The sequence below is a fragment of the Elephantulus edwardii genome, unplaced genomic scaffold, assembly GCF_000299155.1.
Source record: "Elephantulus edwardii isolate Elephantulus edwardi_28Jun2011 unplaced genomic scaffold, EleEdw1.0 scaffold00036, whole genome shotgun sequence".
Taxonomy (NCBI): Eukaryota; Metazoa; Chordata; class Mammalia; order Macroscelidea; family Macroscelididae; genus Elephantulus; species Elephantulus edwardii.
The window spans coordinates 6,484,500-6,489,651 of record NW_006399786.1 but is presented as its reverse complement, the minus strand read 5'-3'; positions in this window follow the sequence as shown (position 1 = coordinate 6,489,651).

The following is a 5,152-nucleotide window of genomic DNA, read 5'->3' as shown; positions in this document are numbered from 1 at the left end:
TTCAAGATGGATCTAGAAATAACTTTTTTTACTATAAAGGCAACCCTGTTTTTCCTTGTCTTTTCATCTCCAGAGTAATATTGGATCTCCCCTCCCCCATTAAAGCATTTCCTTTGTTTTGTTTCAAATGCTTCATCCCATTATTCCACAAATTCTGACACTGGCCCTGGCAGGCAATGAAGATACAGATAAGTTTTAAAATAGCTAATTTATTGAATATGTTAAAACTAGATAGGAAAATATTATGTTTCTATACACAAACACACTTATATATACACATAGTCTTCAACACAGATAACTTTCAAGGGATAGGGAGCTGTTCTCTAGAGTTAGGTGAGTGTGTATTACTAAACCTGCCTTACCATCACCATCACACATGTGTAGACAGTCTTGGGTTGTCATGAGAACCTTGCACACGGGAAAGAACTCTTAATAACTTCTATATTTGGCAGTTAAGGTAGCTTACCAGCAGCCAGGAAATCAAAAGCTAAAATGCTTTAGGAGCATCTGCTGTCAGGGTTTTCTCCAGAGTACTGCAGAGCAGCAATATGAGTCTAGAGACTAAGATGTGCATGATGAAGGCCACGGTATTCACAACTGCTTGCTATGCATCAGAGAGCTGGACAATGACCAAGAAAGATAGAAGAAGAAACAATGCCTTTGAGCCGTGGTGCTGGAGAAGAGTATTGCATATACCGTGGTCTGCTAAGAGAACAAACAGGTTTGACCTGGAGAGGGTAAAACCAGGCTACTCCTAGGAAACAAGGATTTTGAAGCTTCATCTGACGTAAGTCCTTAGAGAAGGACACCATGCTTGGAAGGGTGGAGGAACAGCACAAGAGAGGAAGACCCTCGATGAGATGGATTGACTCAGTGACTGGAGTAATGGGGGTAGGTGTGTCAGAAACAACGAAATTAGCTCAAGATAGAGCAGCCTTCAGAGCTGTTGTACGTAGGGTCACTATGAATTGGAGGTAACAGAATGACACTCTACAACAGTGACACAACAGCAATGGCATTCATACAAGGTGGATGCTTCAAGCTCTTCATGTGAGAAATACAGAGCTTCCAAACTAAGCATGTGCCACAGAAAAGTTCTGTGTCTACATGAGCCAGCTCTTTCCACATGGTGGGAACCTTGCAGCATTCGCCCTATTACCCTGCAGTCATCTCCCAGAGGGGTCCTTCGCCTAAAAAGAACACCCGATGAGAATGAGTAAATGTGGCCACACCATCCTTCCCTCCAACGTGATAGCAACCCAAGAGCAGATCCTAGTAACACTTGATCAGCGCCATGTGCTCGTCACAAAAAATTCTGTAAATTATGAGTCCACACGTTATTTATGGTGGAATTATACATGTTAAGAAATTAGAAATGTTGCTGGTATAATTTATTAGCTAGGAAAGCCAAGAAAGTTCTCCAGACTCATTTTTCTAGGTGCACTCTAAATGATCTGGATCATTGCCCATCAGCAAAATTGCTGGGTATGGTAGACAAAGAAAATGTTCCTTCTAATGATTTTTATGGGCTGAGTAGCTATTGTTCCCAACTGAGTGCTCTGTTCCTTTTTTTATTGTTGCTGAGGAAAAGAATTTATATAAAGCTCACTCTTTTTGTTTTATTTTATTAAAAACACTGCTCAATTGAAATGCAAGTCCATTAAGTATTGTTCATTTCTCTTCCTGCCATAATAACCCTTTCCCCCTCTGCTGGATTCAAGAGAGCCAAGCCGCACTGGTCCACTATTTTAGTCTGAATAGACTGTTACATAGATAGAGATGTGCAGCCTCCACCGTTAGGAGAATTTCATTTCATACAGTCAGGCTACGATCACTCAGGCTGGATTTTGGTCATAAACTTCAAATGAGTACCTAACGTTGGGGGAGGAAATACCCCTAGAAAATTAGAGCAGCAATGAAAAACTAAGATTTTTTTTTTTATAAGATGAACATCATGGGTTGATGTTAGCCTAAAATTGACGTAAATCATGTTATAGTGCTAAAGACCAAGAAATTCAATAAAAATTTAAATGCTTTTTTTGTAAAGCCAATATTTTAAGAACAAGAGTTACTCTTAGGTGAGTACCATGTGCCAATTCTACCAATATGCCCTTTAAAAAATTTGTACCATTAATTCCAATTGGCTAATGCAATGAATTTTTATTTCATTAAACCCCCATTGTACGTTGCCTTTCCCTTACTCAGCCTGTGTATTCATCAATTTTTGCTCTCCTCAACCTCCCGTCTCATCCCTGACACCCCCCCCCATGATTGAGTGTATGTGCAAACCTTTCCTTCTTGTTGGTGGTTATAGGTCCATCAAATTGGAACCAACTGATAGCTGACCCCCCTGTAGGTTTTCTGAGGCAGTAAATCCCATGGAAGAAGATTGTCTTTCTCCCCATTCAGCTGGTAGACTAGATTCTCCTGCCCTTGGGTTGACCTCTAAGCCACCTGAACTCCCACTAACACTCTTTTTAATGTTCTTAGCAACCTCATGAGATAATATTACTTATCACAACACCTTCTGACTGAGGTGGTGGTGTCATTAGATGTTGTCAAGTCCAAGTCTTTTCTAATACGACAGCAAAATAAGTGGTGAGGCTAAAATCCAAATCCAACGTAGTTGGAAGTACACAGTCTTTGCTTCCAACTATATAGCTCCCATTCTAATCATGTGAGAACGTTCTAGAATGAAGAAGAGTTGTCTGAATTCTGGATCATGCTTTGGTGGGTATGGTACAAAAATAGGTATTTAGAAAACCATTATCATCAGAAGCTTGTGCTCTCTATACACTGGGGAGAAAAAAAACCTACCTTTTTCATTTAGGAGTGAAGATTTCTCTGCCTCATAAAAGGGATGAAGGGAACTTTTATGATATTTTATCTAATTGAACCCTTCTTAAGAAAGAGCTTTCAGGAACTTTCAGAGCAAAGTTAAGAGAATCTCAAAGTGAAGCAACAGACCTGTGGTGAATCAGTGGCCCCTTGGGAGGGAAGGGAACAACTCAATAGATTAAAGATGAGGACAAGAAAGCTGCATTTGTCAAAAGGGGCAGAGGGGTGGAGATGGGGGGGGGGAAATTAGGTTTAAAACAAGAAATAACTTCCCACATTTCAAAAGGAATTGGAGTACTTTCATAGAGTTTTTGACGTTGTTTCCCACTATTTATTCCTTATTGTGGACCACATTGTTCACCTTTGACCCTAAATTTAAAAACCTTATTTGCAGGTAAAGGGCACTCCAGCAGAATCAATAGAAATTTTGTTTCCAATACATGTAAGAATGTATTAGTATCACTTATCAGTTTTATAGTGCTCTAATAAAAGGGTAATATTGTTTCAGAGATCCATGTGTCACACACAGGACAATTTGCTAAATGAAATATAGATTCTTCTTAAGAATGTATTTAAGGAGGAAAGACTGGTATTGGCCATTCTAAAACAAACAATCATGAGATCTACACAATGAAGAGGAATGGTGTAGTATTCATCATCAAAAAGAATATAGTCCAATGGTGATTAATTTTATAAAACACAATGTATGGGGATTATTGTATGAAACAAAATGCCTATGAAGGAAAGTGTGACGTGCACGTGCGCGCACACAAACACACTATATGCACGAATGACGAGCTGGCAATGAGTACGGATGACAGAAAAAGAATTGATGCCTTTGAGCTGTGCTGTTGGAGAAGAGCACTGACCATCCCATGGACGGCCAAAAGAACAAACAAATATGTCTTGGAGAGGGTGCAGCCAGAGTGCTCTTTGGAGGGAAGAATGATGAGGCTTCTCCTCACATAATCTGGGCGTGTTGCTAGGAAGGGGCTATTTCTAGGAGAAGGACACGATGCTAAGAAGGGTGGAGCATCAGTGAAGGGACGGAAGACCATCAACCAGATGAATTGACACGGTAACTGCTGCAATGGGTTTTTGTGCATAAGGAAGTGTAACTATGGCACAGGATAGGTCAGATCTGTTCATAGTGTCGCTATAAGTCGTATTCAACTCCATGGCACCTAACAACAACATGAATGAAACACAATGTATATTAATAACTAAATGCACACCAATAAAAATACGAAAGTAAAAGAGTCACTTTTGGAGTGACTTCTCCTGATGTCAGCAATACTGTCAGTGATAGGATCATATCCATACAAGAAAGATGAGTTAAAAGGGCTATTATTAACATTTACACACTAACCACAACCCCCAAAGATTAAGAAGTTGAAGGATTCATGGTTTTGTTTACTTGTTTGTTTTTAGTACCAAATTCTACAGTCTGTATGAAATTGATCAAACATGTAATCAAGGGTGCATTAACAATAATTGATTTAGTGATTGGAAAGCAAAGTTGGAAACAAAGACGGTCTAGCTGTTGAAAAACATAGCCTTGGTTATAGAGACAATACAATGAATAACATGATGGAATTCTGTAAAATAAGTGCCTATTAATCAGAAATGCAATTTTTCCTGCAATAATATAAATGGTGACTATATGCATGGACCCACCCAGACGGAATACTTAGAAATCAAATTAACTACCTCTATAGGAAGAGGAAGGAGGAGTGGCATCCATTTCCTAAACAAGATGCCGCTGGAAACTCTATGAACTTTGATAAATGTTGATAGTTCTATAAAGGCTTTAGGCCTTTTGTTCATAGGGTCACTGTGAGTCATGCTTGACTTGACGGCAATCATCAACAACAATAATGGAAAGAGACAACATAGGAGTGCAAGCTCGTCAATGAGAAGGTCAGGAGCTAACTCCAGAACTGACCATCTACAGGTCAGTTCATTGCCCATAAGCAAGTCCAAGTTGAAGCTAAAACTAAAACAAATTCACTTAATAGTCTATCAACTCAGTTCAACTCATTGTAGAGTCAGAACCAGCTTATAGCTGATCCTTTCCTGGAGGCTGTAAATTACACAGGGAGAGATTGCCCATTTTTCTCTCAGAGTCACTGGTAAATTTAAAATAGATGTATCCCCTTCAGGTTAGCAGTGCAACTTCCTACAGATGATGGCACCAAAGTTCCCTTATTCGTCTATAAATTTTCTTTATTTGATTTGGGTATCAATGGATTAATTGCTCTGTGGAACCAATCATGTTTTCCTTTATTTTCTATGCTCAATGCTTTTTGTAAAG